General features: G+C 41.0%; 1 gene, besides 1 other annotated feature; it reads left to right on the forward strand.

The window, feature by feature from the left end:
• Positions 1-14644, forward strand: part of Tcrg (T cell receptor gamma chain) — a 178435-nt gene that overhangs the window by 39829 nt on the left and 123962 nt on the right.
• Positions 1547-2546: an enhancer (gamma 1 enhancer).

Genomic DNA, 14644 nt, shown 5'->3' on the forward strand with positions numbered 1-14644 from the left:
GTAACTAGAACAGCCACCCTGCTTCCAGTGGAAAACAACAAGAATATCCAGGCTTAAGAGAATGAATTACCTCCACATTCACACACAATCGACAGCACATGCTGGCAAGGATGTGAAATAGGAGGAACACAAACACTCCTCCACTGCTGGTTGGATTGCAAACTTGTACAATTGCTCTGGAAACCTATCTGGAAATTTTGTAGAAAATTGGAAATAGTTCTACCTGAAGACCCATCTATTGAGCATATACCCCAAAGATGTTCCCAAAATTATAAGAATATGTTACTCCACTATATGTTCATTGTAGCCTTATCTGTAAGAGTCAGAAACTTAAAGCAGCCCAGATGTCTCTTAAACAAATAATGGATACAGAGAATGTGGTTCATTTACACAATGGTATACTATACACCTATTAAAAACAAGGAAATCCTTTATTTTGAAAGTGTAGCAGAGAGAGGTGTAAAGCAGAGGTACCTAAGTGGGAGGGGAGGGAAGGAGAATGGGGAGGCAGGATTAGATGTGGGGAGAGACAAGAGAGAGGCCCAGAAGACCAGGAGAATGAGTGGGAATCTTCAGCTGCCAGGGGCGAGAGGGGAGAAAATCTAGGAAGTCCCAGAGACCTGGGATGGGGGAGGGTCCCAGGAGAAAATGCAGGTGACCTTACCCAAGATGCCTAGCAGTGAGGACATGGAACCTGAGGAGGCCACCTTCTGTAGCAAGGTTAGATCCCCAGTTGAGGGATAAGGACACCAGCCCACCAATAAGACTTTCAACCCAAAATCTGTCCTGTCAAAAAGAAATACATGGACAAAGATGGAGCAGAGACTGGAGGGAGGCCATCCAAAATCAAGCCCTTCTTGAGACCCATCCCATGGGCTAGTGCCAATCTTTGACATTACTAATGATACTCTGTTATGCTTGGCGACAGGAGTCTAGCATGGCTGTCCTCTGAGAGGCTCTACCTAGCAGCTAACAGATGCAGATACCCATAGCCAAACACTGGATGGAGCTTGGGGACCCTTATGGAAGACTTGGGGCAAGGATTGAAGGCCCTGAAGGGGATAGAAGCACTATAGGAAGACTAAAAAAATTCAACTACACTAGAATCCTGGGACGTCTCAGAGATTGATCCACCAACCAAAGTGCATACATGGACTGGCTTATTATATGCAACAGACAGAAATTCAGTCTTCATGTGGGTCCCACAGTAACTAGAGCAGAGACTCTCCCCTAAAGCTACAGCTGGACTGTAGTATCCATTCCCCCAAAGGGTTGCTTTGACTGGGCTCCAAGGGAAAGGATGTGTCCTAGTCCTGCATAGACTTGATGCACCAGGGTTGGGGGATACCTAAGAAGGTCTCACCTTCTCAGAGGAGAAGGGAGATAAGGGAAGAGGCTCTGTTAGGAAGGATTATGAGGGTACACATCATTTGGGCTATACATACATATATACATACATACATACAAACATACATACATGCATGCATACATACATACAAACACAGAGAGAGAAATTCTTAGTAATAAAAAATATAAAATTGCATTCAGATCTACTTCCTGATACTCCTGAACAGACTAGACCTCCCCAGGCCCTGTTCCTAGCCTCTAAGCAGAGGCATGGCTATGTCAGCACTAGGAAACAGATGCCATGCCTGGGAACTGACAATAGGCAGGAGTCTTGATATCATTGGTCAATTGCAGCAGACATGTCTCTTGTGGTGTAAAGCCTCATAGCATCTTCCTGCTGGAGTCCACCTGGCAGCCCAAAGCCTCAGCAAGTGCTGGGGACAGAGAGATAGAAAGGCTTTGCTGTGGCTCAACTCAGTTGTACTTTCTCAAGCTCCTTTTGGTTATCTGCTCTGTCTATGTAGTTGCTTCCTGGAAAATGGTTAAAGTCAAACCTCCTCTGTTTGGGGCAGCACAAAATGTTGCTAAGGCGTTAGAAGACAACATAGGAGCAGTTAAACCACAGCCAGTTTTTGCTCGCTTTCGAAAGACCACAGCTATTAGACAGAAAACCTCCTGTACTGGAAGTGGCCCTGAAACAGCATCTGTGCTGACAGACACTGGGCTTGCTATGGTTGCTGCTCATCATGCTCAGCTGAGCATGGAATATGCTTCCCGGAGCTGCGTAGACACTGGACCCAAGAAAGGAACAGAAAAGGAGAGATGTGTCCCCGTATCATGTTATAATTCCATCAGAAGTTTTTTCTCTAGCACTTGATATAAGTGTTCAAGCAGCTTTTGCTTCATTTTCTAAGAAGATTAAAAAAAGGAACAAAGCTGTGTCCTGAACAAAGTAGCATAGGAGAATGAAGAAGTGAGCAAGAGCAATGTGCTATAGGAAGTCACAGAAACAGATAACCAAGGACAGCTGTGCTACTTGCCATTCACTGAGGAGCATCCACCCCAGGAGGAAAATGGTATCAGAGTCCTCTGAGAAAGGCTAACTGAAAATATTAACAGAATTACAAGTACACAACAGACTAGCATCAGAAAATAAATGTTCAGAAATATGAACACAGAGACAAAATATCCCTAAGCTTTGTTGCACAGGCTAGGTACAAAGTAGGCAGTGGGCACTTGGCCTCATTTTTCCAGTTCTAGGATAACCATTAGTATAAATGGAACATTTGAGCTAAGTTTTCAGAGTATTAAAACATGACACATTTGAATCAGATACTGTGATAATCCTGTCTGTTATGTGGCCTAACTTCTCCACTGGGTTGCATGCTTATTCAGAGAACTGGCTTCATTTATTGTCTTTGTCATAATTTTAGGGAACAAGCTGTCAACTCAGCTTAAATCGTTATGATGAAGCCTTTCTTAGCCCTAGCTGATGGTTCAGAGTACATGGACCTTTATTACTGAGACAAGAAATTACCAGAGTTTGAACCATCGAATGCCTAAGGTCCTGTCCCGAGAACAAACACTGGAGAGTTCCCTCCACTGTTTCTTAGCATGAGTAACCTTTGGCTTCACCTCAGTCTCCCTGCTAGCCTCCAATGGCACTGCTGATGTAGGCATACTTGCAGAGTGGCACAGATGCAGGACTGGATCTGCATAGAAACCATTTCCATCCCCAATGTAGGCGCTAGAGAAAGTACTCAAGGAGCTGAAGGGGTCTGTGAACCTATAGGAGGAACAACAATATGAACTAAACAAAACCCCCTGAGCTCCTGTCTCTAGTTGCATATGTAGCAGAAGATGGCCTAGTCGACCATCATTGGGAGGAGAGGCCCTTGGTCTTGTAAAGATTACCTGCCCCAGTACAGGGGAATGCCAGGGCCAGGTAGCGGGACTGGGTGGTTTGGGAAGCAGGGCAGGGGGAGGGTATAGGGGAGTTTCTGGATAGCATTAGAAATGTAAATGAAGAAAATATCTAATGAAAATTTGTTTAAAATAATAAAGAAAGAAACTGTTTCCACCCAGACCACCAACATCACTCACTGCAATGTGCAGTTACCTGTCCTAGGAAAGCACAGACAAGGGGACTCCTGCTCTACTTCTCTGGGAAGCAGAAAGTGAATATTCACCTTTCGAAAAATGTACACCTTTCATGATGTTAACTCCATTTATTCACACTACTAAATAGGCAGGAAATTGATAGCAATGCTTTCCTGGTACTTTTGTTTTCCAAGGTACAATACCTAGAAAACAGTTGGACACATCATAGAAATACATTTTATACTCAAAACAATATAAAAGGAAAACATTTTACATGATTCTCAATATCTCTTCATCCCCCTTTCATATTTCTAATACATTGGGCCAAATTAATTATACCCGGAGAAATACAACTGTAAGAGCTATTTTTGTGTCAAATTTACACAGCTGGATTTATCACAGAGAAAGGAGCTTCAGTTGAGGAAGTTCCTCCATGAGATCCAGCTGCAAGGCATTTCTCAATTAGTGATCAAGGGGGAAAGGTCCCTTATGGGTGGGACCATCTCTGGGCTGTTAGTCTTGGTTCTATAAGAGAGCAGGCTGAGCAAGCCAGTAAGAACATCCCTCCATGGCTTCTGCATCAGCTCCTACTCTCTGACCTGCTTGAGTTCCAGTCCTGACTTCCTGGTGTTGAACAGCAGTATGGAAGTGTAAGCTGAATAAATCCTTTCCTCCCCAACTTGCTTCTTGGTCATGATGTTTGTGCAAGAATAGAAACCCTGACTAAGACAACAACCAATCATTTGATATAGTGAATTTATTATGTTATAAAACTATACAAAGTGCCTTGCCATAAGTTTAAAAACATAAGACTTAAGGCATGTTTTAAAAGAAGAATCAAAGAAATTTGAGGCTCAAAAATAAAAATTCAGTTCTTTAAAAGGGCATTTCACTTACCATGAAATTGTTACTTAAATACATTAAGAAATCTTCTCAGTCCAAGGAAAAACAAGATTAACAGTTACTCATTATCAGGTTAAACTGAGCTTCACCACACAGAAATAGACCATGATGTGATCTGAGTACCACAGGTCAGGACTATGAGTGGAGGTGAGTCAAACACACATGAGATATGACCATGGAGGAATTCAGTAGCTCACCAACAAAGCCATCAATTAACAGTTGTCACCATTTTTTCTGTCATTGGAAAACCCCATTCCTATCTGCAGTATTCTTTTCTTTAATCTTGGTTTAGAATCTTGATTTCTAATAGTATCAATTTAGTTATATAAAAGTATGTAGTTAATGCTCTTAATTATCACTAATCTTAATTCATAAGATATGATTCAAGATCCTTCCTACTCCTCTTTCCTTCTCTCTCTCTCTCTCTCTCTCTCTCTCTCTCTCTCTCTCTCTCTCTCTCTCTTCTTCCTATCTTGCTTTTCCTATTTGGCATGTAAGTAAAATACTATTTTGTTCTACCATGGTTTTTTTTTCTATTTTTTAAAATAATTTTTATTACGTAATTTCCTCAATTACATTTACAATGCTATCCCAAAAGTCCCACATACCCCCCCCCCCACTTCTCTACCGACCCATTCCCATTTTTTTGGCCCTGGTGTTCCTCTGTACTGGGGCATATAAAGTTTGTGTGTCCAATGGGCCTCTCTTTCCAGTGATGGCCGACTAGGCCATCTTTTGATACATATGCAGCTAGAGTCCAGAACTCCGGGGTACTGGTTAGTTCATAATGTTGTTCCACCTATAGGGTTGCAGATCCCTTTAGCTCCTTGGGTACTTTCTCTATCTCCTCCATTGGTAGCACTGTGATCCATCCAATAGCTGACTGTGAGCATCCACTTCTGTGTTTGCTAGGCCCCAGCATAGTCTCACATAAGATGGCTATATCTGGGTCCTTTCAGCAAAATCTTGATAGTGTATGCAATGGTGTCAGTGTTGGGAAGATGATTATGGGGTGGATCCCTGGATATGTCAATCTCTAGATGGTCCATCCTTTCCTCACAGCTCCAAACGTTGTCTCTGTAATTCCTTCCATGGGTGTTTTGTTTCCAATTCTAAGAAGGGGCACAGTGTCCACACTTTGGTCTTCGTTCTTCTTCAGTTTCATTGTTTAGCAAATTGTATCTTATATCTTGGGTATCCTAAGTTTTGGGCTAATACAAACTTATCCTTGAGTACATATTGTGTGAGTTCCTTTGTGATTGTGTTACCTCACTCAGGATGATGCCCTCCAGGTTCATCCATTTGGCTAGGAATTTCATAAATTCATTCTTTTTAATAGTTGTGTAGTACTCCATTGTGCAAATGTACCACATTTTCTGTATCCATTCCTCTGTTGAGGGGCATCTGGGTTCTTTCCAGCTTCTGGCTATTATAAATAAGGCTGCTATGAACATAGTGGAGCATGTGTCCTTCTTACAGGTTGGGACATCTTCTGAATATATGCCCAGGAGAGGTATTGCTGGATCCTCCGGTAGTACTATGTCCAATTTTCTAAGGAACCGCCAGACTGGTTTCCAGAGTGGTTGTACAAGCTTGCAATCCCACCAACAATGCAGGAGTGTTCCTCTTTCTCCACATCCTCGCCAGCATCTGCTGTCACCTGAATTTTTGATCTTAGCCATTCTGACTGGTGTGAGATGGAATCTCAGGGTTGTTTTGATTTGCATTTCCCTGATGATTAAGGATGTTGAACATTTTTTCAGGTGCTTCTCTGCCATTTGGTATTCCTCAGGTGAGAATTCTTTGTTCAGTTCTGAGACCCATTTTTTAATGGGGTTATTTGATTTTCTGGAGTCCACCTTCATGAATTCTTTATATATATTGGATATTAGTCCCCCTATCTGATTTAGGATAGGTAAAGATCCTTTCCCAATTCTTTGGTGGTCTTTTTGTCTTATTGATGGTGTCTTTTGCCTTGCAGAAGCTTTGCAGTTTCATAAGGTCCTTTTTGTCAATTCTAGATCTTACAGCGCAAGCCATTGCTGTTCTATTCAGGAATTTTTCCCCTGTGCCCATATCTTCGAGGCTTTTCCCCACTTTCTCCTCTATAAGTTTCAGTGTCTCTGGTTTTATGTGAAGTTCCTTGATCCACTTAGATTTGACCTTAGTACAAGGAGATAGGAATGGATTGAATCTCATTCTTCTACATGATAACAACTAGTTGTGCCAGCACCATTTGTTGAACATGCTGTCTTTCTTCCACTGGATGGTTTTAGCTCCCTTGTCGAAGATTAAGTGACCATATGTGTTTGGGTTCATTTCTGGGTCTTCAATTCTATTCCATTGGTCTATTTGTCTGTCACTATACCAGTACAATGCAGTTTTTATCACAATTGCTCTCTAGTAAAGCTGTAGGTCAGGCATGGTGATTCCACCAGAGGTTCTTTTATCCTTGAGAAGAGTTTTTGCTATCGTAATTTTTTTGTTATTCCAGATGAATTTGCAGATTGCTATTTCTAATTCTTTGAAGAATTGAGTTGGAATTTTGATGGGGATTGCATTGAATCTGTAGATTGCTTTGGAAAGATAGCCATTTTTACAATGATGATCCTGCCATTCCGTGATCATGGGAGATCTTTCCATCTTCTGAGATCTTCTTTAATTTCTTTCTTCAGAGACTTGAAATTTTTATCGTACAGATCTTTCACTTCTTTAGTTAGAGTCACGCCAAGATATTTTATATTATTTGTGACTATTGAGAAGGGTGTTGTTTCCCTAATTTCTTTCTCAGCCTGTTTATTCTTTGTGTAGAGAAAGGCCATTGACTTGTTTAAGTTAATTTTATATCCAGCTACTTCTCCGAAGCTGTTTATAAGGTTCAGGAGTTCTCTGGTGGAAATTTTAGGGTCACTTATATATACTATCATATCATCTGCAAAAAGTGATACTTTGACTTCATCTTTTCCAATTTGTATCCCCTTGATCTCCTTTTGTTGTCGAATTGCCCTGGCTAGGACTTCAAGAACTATGTTGAATAGGTAGGGAGAGAGTGGACAGCCTTGTCTAGTCCCTGATTTTAGTGGGATTGCTTCAATCTTGTCACCATTTACTTTGATGTTGGCTACTGGTTTGCTGTAGATTGCTTTTATCATGGTTAGGTAGGGCCTTGAATTCCTGATCTTTCCAAGACTTTAACATCAATGGGTGTTGGATCTTGTCGAATGCTTTTCCACATCTTAAGAGATGATCATGTGGTTTTGGTCTTTGAGTTTGGTTATATAATGGATTACTTTGATGGATTTCCGTATATTAAACCATCCCTGCATCACTGGAATAAAACCTACTTGGTCAGGATGGATGATTGCTTTAATGTGTACTTGGATTCGATTAGCGAGAATTTTATTGAGGATTTTTGCATAGATATTCATATGGGAAATTGGTCTGAAGTTCTCTATCTTTGTTGGATCTTTCTGTGGTTTAGGTATCAGAGTAATTGTGGCTTCATAGAATGAGTTGGGTAGAGTTCCTTCTACTTCTATTTTGAGGAATAGTTTGTGCAGACCTGGAAGTAGATCGTCTTTGAAGGTCTGGTAGAACTCTGCTCTAAACCCATCTGGTCCTGGGCTTTTTTTGACTGGGAGACTATTAATGACTGCTTCTCTTTCTTTAGGGGATATGAGACTGTTTAGATCATTAACCTGATCCTGATTTAACTTTGGTACCTGGTATCTGTCTAGAAATTTGTCCATTTTGTCCAGGTTTTCCAGTTTTGTTGAGTATAGCCTTTTGTAGAAGGATCTGATGGTGTTTTGGATTTCTTCAGGATCTGTTGTTATGTCTCCCTTTTCATTTCTGATTTTGTTAATTAGGATGTTGTCCCTGTGCCCTCTAGTGAGTCTAGCTAAGGGTTTATCTATTTTGTTGATTTTCTCAAAGATCCAACTACGAGTTTGGTTAATTCTTTGAATATTTCTTCTTGTTTCCACTTGGTTGATTTCACCCCTGAGTTTGATTATTTCCTACCATCTACTCCTTCTGGGTGAATTTTCTTCCTTTTTTTCTAGAGCTTTTAGATGTGTTGTCAAGCTGCTAGTGTGTGCTCTCTCCAGTTTCTTTTTGTAGGTACTCAGAGCTATGAGTTTCCCTCTTAGAAATGCTTTCATTGTGTCCCATAGGTTTGGGTATGTTGTGGCTTCATTTTCATTAAACTCAATAAAGTCTTTAATTTCTTTCTTTATTCCTTCCTTGACCAAGGTATTATTAAGAAGAGTGTTGTTCAGTTTCCATGTGAATGTTGACGTTCCATTATTTATGTTGTTATTACAGATCAGCCTTAGTCACGGTGGTCTGATAGGATGCATGGGGCAATTTCAATATGTTTGTATCTGTTGAGGCCTGTTTTGTGACCAATTATATGGTCAATTTTGGAGGAGGTCCCGTGAGGTGCTTAGAAGAAGGTATATCCTTTTGTTTTAGGATAAAATGCTCTGTAGATATCTGTCAGATCCATTTGTTTCGTCACTTCTGTTAGTTTCACTGTGTCCCTGTTTAGTTTCTATTTCCACGATCTGTCCATTGATGAAAGTGGTGTGTTGAAGTCTCCCACTATTATTGTGTGAGGTGCAATGTGTGCTTTGAGCTTTACTAAAGTGTCTTCAATGAATGTGGCTGCCCTTGCATTTGGAGCATTGATATTCAGAATTGAGAGTTCCTCTTGGAGGATTTTAACTTTGATGAGTATGAAGTGTCCCTCCTTGTCTTTTTTGATACCTTTGGGTTGGAAGTCGATTTTATTCGATATTAGAGTGGCTACTCCAGCTTGTTTCTTCAGACCATTTGCTTGGAAAATTGTTTTCCAGCCTTTCACTCTGAGGTAGTGTCTGTCTTTTTCCCTGAGATGGGTTTCCTGTAAGCAGCAGAATGTTGGGTCCTGTTTGTGTAGCCAGTCTTTTAGTCTATGTCTTTTTATTGGCGAATTGAGTCCATTGATATTAAGAGATATTAAGGAAAAGTAATTGTTGCTTCCTTTCATTTTTGTTGTTAGGGTTGGCATTCTCTTCTTGTGGCTGTCTTCTTTTTGGTTTGTTGAGGGATTACTTTCTTGCTTTTTCCAGGGGGTGATTTCCGTCCTTGAATTGGTTTTTTTCTGTTATTATCCTTTGAAGGGCTGTATTCGTGGAAAGATAATGTGTGAATTTGGTTTTGTCCTGGAATACTTTGGTTTCTCCATCTATGGTAATTGAGAGTTTGGCCGGGTATAGTAGCCTGGTCTGGCATTTGTGTTCTCTTAGTGTCTGTATAACACCTGTCCAGGCTCTTCTGGCTTTCATAGTCTCTGGTGAAAAGTCTGGTGTAATTCTGATAGGCCTGCCTTTATATGTTACTTGACTTTTCTCCCTTAGTGCTTTAATATTCTATCTTTATTTAGTACATTTGTTGTTCTGATTATTATGTGTCGGGAGGAATTTCTTTTCTGGTCCAGTATATTTGGAGTTCTGTAGGCTTCTTGTATGTTCATGGGCACGTCATTCTTTAGGTTTGGGAAGTTTTCTTCTATAATTTTGTTGAAGATATTTGCTGACCCTTTAAGTTGAAAATCTTCATTCTCATCTACTCTTATTATCTGTAGGTTTGGTCTTCTCATTGTGTCCTGGATTTCCTGGATGTTTTAAGTTAGGATCCTTTTGCGTTTTGTATTATCTTTGATTGTTGTGCCAATGTTCTCTATGGAATCTTCTGCACCTGAGATTCTCTCTTCCATCTCTTGTATTCTGTTGCTGATGCTCGCATCTATGGTTCCAGATTTCTTTCCTAGGGTCTCTATCTCCAGCGTAGCCTCACTTTGGGTTTTCTTTATTGTGTCTACTTTCCTTTTTTGGTCTAGTATGGTTTTGTTCATTTCCATCACCTGTTTGGATGTGTTTTCCTGTTTGTCTTTAAGGACTTCTACCTGTTTGGTTGTGTTTTCCTGTTTTTCTTTAAGGACTTGTAACTCTTTAGCAGTGTTCTCCTGTATTTCTTTAAGTGAGTTATTAAAGTCCTTCTTGATGTCCTCTACCATCATCATGAGATATGCTTTTAAATCCGGTTCTAGCTTTTCGGTTGTGGGATGCCCCGGACTAGATGGGGTGGGAGTGCTGCGTTCTGATGATGGTGAGTGGTCTTGATTTCTGTTAGTAGGATTCTTACGTTTGCCTTTCACCATCTGGTAATCTCTGGAGCTAGTTGTTGTAGTTGTCTCTGGTTAGAGCTTGTTCCTCAGGTGATTCTGTTAACCTCTATCAGCAGACCTGGGAGACTAGATCTCTCCTCTGAGTTTCAGTGGTCAGGGCACTCTCTGCAGGCAAGCTCTCCTCTTACAGGAAAGGTGCACAGATATCTGGCCTTAGTACCTCCTTCCTGGCCGAAGATGAAGGCCCAAAACAGGACCTGTCCCGATGCTGAGTTGCTTTGGCCTATCCCAGAAGCTGTTAGCTTCTGTATTCTACACTCTCACCTGTGCAGAATACTCTGGGAGGAGTCCTGGAACCAAGATGTCTGCAGCCGATGCTCAGGCCAAGTGCTCCTGGCCCGGGCGGACCCCTATCCTCTTGCCGGGAAAGTGGCCAGCTGTCTGGGGCCCAAAAAAGGGGCTGCCTTAGAAGCTGTGTGGCCCCTGCCTGTCCCAGAAGCTTTTGGCTTCTGTATTCCATACTCTCATCTGTGCAGAATACACTCGGTGGGGTCCCAGAACCAAGATGTCTGCTGCTGATGCTCAGGCAAAGTGTTCCTGCGCCGGGTGGACCCCTTTCCTCTGGCGGGGAAAGTGGCCAGATGTCTGGGGCATGTGCAGAATAATCTCGGAACCAATATGTCTGCAAAAATACTATTTTGTAATGCAGTTTCAAATATATGTAGATTTCTCTGTCTCAATCATGATAGGATTAGAGGTCAGGTTAACCACCCCGAGACTCATTCAGTATTATTTCACTTGAATATGGATTTGAAGATGGTAAGTCAAGAAGGTTACAGTATATGTTTTTGATGTAGAGAGCCAATTTTCAAGGGAGAATTTATCTAATATTCTAGTATTTTCTTCTATATCTAAGCAAACATTTACATATATATATTATTAAAATTTTATTTTTTTTGTTTTTCTAATGGTATTTTTAATAGCAAAATATTCTCTCTGTCAAAAGAAGTATATTATTCCTGAAAGAAAAGTGAGAAATATTTTGCCTGAGAAGCTTGATATGAGATTACATTAGGTATCTTTCTTTTCCTTTCTTTTAAATGTGAATTTCCTTTTTTTCAAATTTTTTTTTTAGATATTTTCATCATTTACATTTCAAATGCTATCCTGAGAGTCCCCTATACCCTCCCTGCACCCTGCTGCCTTACCCACCCACTCTCACTTCTTACCCTGGCGTTCCTGTGTACTGGGGCTTATAAAGTTTACTTTTCCCAATGCTGGCCGACTAGGCCATCTTCTGCTACATATGCAGCTAGAGACATGAGCTCTGCGGGTACTGGTTAGTTCATATTTTTGTTCCACCTATAGGGTTGCAGACCCCTTCAGCTTCTTGGGTGCTTTCTCTAGTTCCTCCATTGGGAGCCCTGTGTTCCATCCAATAGATGACTGTGAGCATCCACTTCTATAGTTGCCAGGCACTGGCATAGCCTCACAAGAGACAGCTATATCAAGGCCCTGACAGCAAAATCTTGCTGGCATATACAATAGTGTCTGCATTTAGTGGCTGATTATGGGTTGGATCCCTGGGTTGGGTAGTCTCTAGATGGTCCATCCTTTCGTCTTAGCTCCAAACTTTGTCTCAAATTCCTTTCTTGGGTATTTTGTTCCCTTTTCTAAGGAGGAATGAAGTATCCACATGTTAGTCTTCCTTATTCTTGATTTTCTTGTGTTTTGCAAATTGTATCTTGGGTATTCTAAGTTTCTGGGCTAATATCCAGTTATCAGTGAGTGCATATCAAGTGAGTTATTTTGTGACTGTGTTACCTCACTCAGGATGATATCCTCCAGATACATCCATTTGCCCAAGAATTTCATAAATTTATTGTTTTTAATAGCTGAGTAGTACTCCATTGTGTAAATGTACCACAATTTCTGTATCCATTCCTCTGTTGAGGGACATCTGGGTTCTTTCCAGCTTCTGGCTATTATAAATAAGGCTGCTATGAACATAGTGGAGCATGTGTTCTTATTACCAGTTTGAACTTCTTCTGGGTATATGCCCAAGAGAGGAATTACTGGACCTTCTGGTAGTACTATGTCCAATTTTCTGAGGAACTGCCAGACTGATTTCCAGAGTGGTTGTACCAGCTTGCAATCCCACCAACAATGTAGAAGTTGAGGACCAGTCTAGAAGACAGGGTTTCAAGTAGACGACAGTGTGTCAGGATACAAAGACATGAAATAGGTGCAGTGATGGAGCTTCAGAGGCCAGCAGGCCTATATTAATCTAACCAAGAGATGGAGGGCCTGTATCAATACCTTATGCATGGAGGAAAGAAAGCACATTGATTCTGAGATACTTAACAGGAATAAAGAAGACCTGGACTTTAGGAGGATTGGTTAGAAATTTTAAGGCACTGAGTCTGGTTCGTATATTTCCAGCTTGGGCTAGGTATTAAGTAGATAGTTCTGTCTCCAACAAACCGCCATATTTTAGGACAGTTTTTCATTCAGTCTCAATGATTGAGTTGGAGTACATTAAACTTGAGAGCATTTGAATTTGAGCTATATTCTGAAGAGATTTATATTCATCTTAAAATCAAAGAAGAGTGGCAAATTAATGCCTTTGAGGTGCACACTGATTGGTAGAGTGATATTTTTCTTATTTTTATTTGCTTAAATATTCAAATTGGTTGCTTAATTCCTTTCATCAAATACAATAGGATGTTGTATTTCAAATGCATATATTGGATACTTTTTTTTATTAATTAGGTATTTTCTTCATTTACATTTCCAATGCTACCCCATAAGTCCCCAAAACCTTCTCCCCCACTCCCCATCACTTCCCCCGACACCCCCCCCCCAACTCCCACTTCTTGGCCCTGGTGTTTCCCTGTACTGAGGCATATAACGTTTGCAAGACCAATGGGCCTCTCTTTCCAACTAGGTCATCTTCTAATACATATGCAGCTAGAGACACGAACTCCAGGGGGTACTGGTTAGTTCATATTGTTGTCCCACCTATAGGGTTGCAGACCCCTTTAGCTCCTTGGGTAATTTCTCTAGGTCCTCCATTGGGGGCCCTGTGATCCATTCAATAGCTGACTGTGAGCCTCCACTTATGTGTTTGCTAGGCCCTGCCATATCCTCGCAAGTGACAGCTATATCAGGGTCCCTTCAGCATCATCTTTCTAGTGTGTGCAATGGTGTCAGCGTTTGGGGGCTGATTATGGGATGGATCCCCAGGAATGGCAGTCTCTAGATGGTCCATCCTTTCATCTCAGCTCCAATCTTTGTCTCTGTAACTCCTTCCATGGGTGTTTTGTTCCCAATTCTAATAAGGAGCAAAGTGTCCACACTTTTGTCTTCGTTCTTCTTGAGTTTCATGTGTTTTGCAAATTGTATCTTATATCTTGGGTATTCTAAGTTTCTGGGCGAATAACCACTTATCAGTGAGTACATATCATGTTATTTCTTTTGTGTTTGGGTTACCTCACTCAGGATGATGCCCTCCAGGTCCATCCATTTGCCTAGGAATTTCAAAAATTCACTCTTTTTAATAGCTGAGTAGTACTCCACTGTGTAAATGTATCACATTTTCTGTATTCACTCCTCTGTTGAGGGGCATCTGGGTTCTTTCCAGCTTCTGGCTATTACAAATAAGGCTGCTGTGAACATAGTGGAGCATGTGTACATCTTACTGGTTGGAACATCTTCTGGATATATGCCCAGGAGAGGTATTGTGGGATCCTCAGTTACTACTATGTCCAATTTTCTGAGGAACCACCAGACTGATTTCCAGAGTGATTGTACAAGCTTGCAATCCCACCAACAATGCAGGAGTGTTCCTCTTTCTCCACATCCTCGCCAGCATCTGCTGTCACCTGAACTTTTGATCTTAGCCATTCTGACTGGTGTTAGGTGGAATCTCAGGGTTGTTTTGATTTGCATTTCCCTGATGATTAAGGATGTTGAACATTTTTTTCAGGTGTTTCTCAGCCATTTGGTATTCCTCAGATGAGAATTCTTTGTTTAGCTCTGAGCCCCATTTTTTAATGGGGTTATTTGATTTTCTGGAGTCCACCTTCTTGAGTTCTTTATATATGTTGGATATCAGTCCCC

This window comes from Mus musculus, chromosome 13 (assembly GCF_000001635.26).
Source record: "Mus musculus strain C57BL/6J chromosome 13, GRCm38.p6 C57BL/6J".
Lineage (NCBI taxonomy): Eukaryota > Metazoa > Chordata > Mammalia > Rodentia > Muridae > Mus > Mus musculus.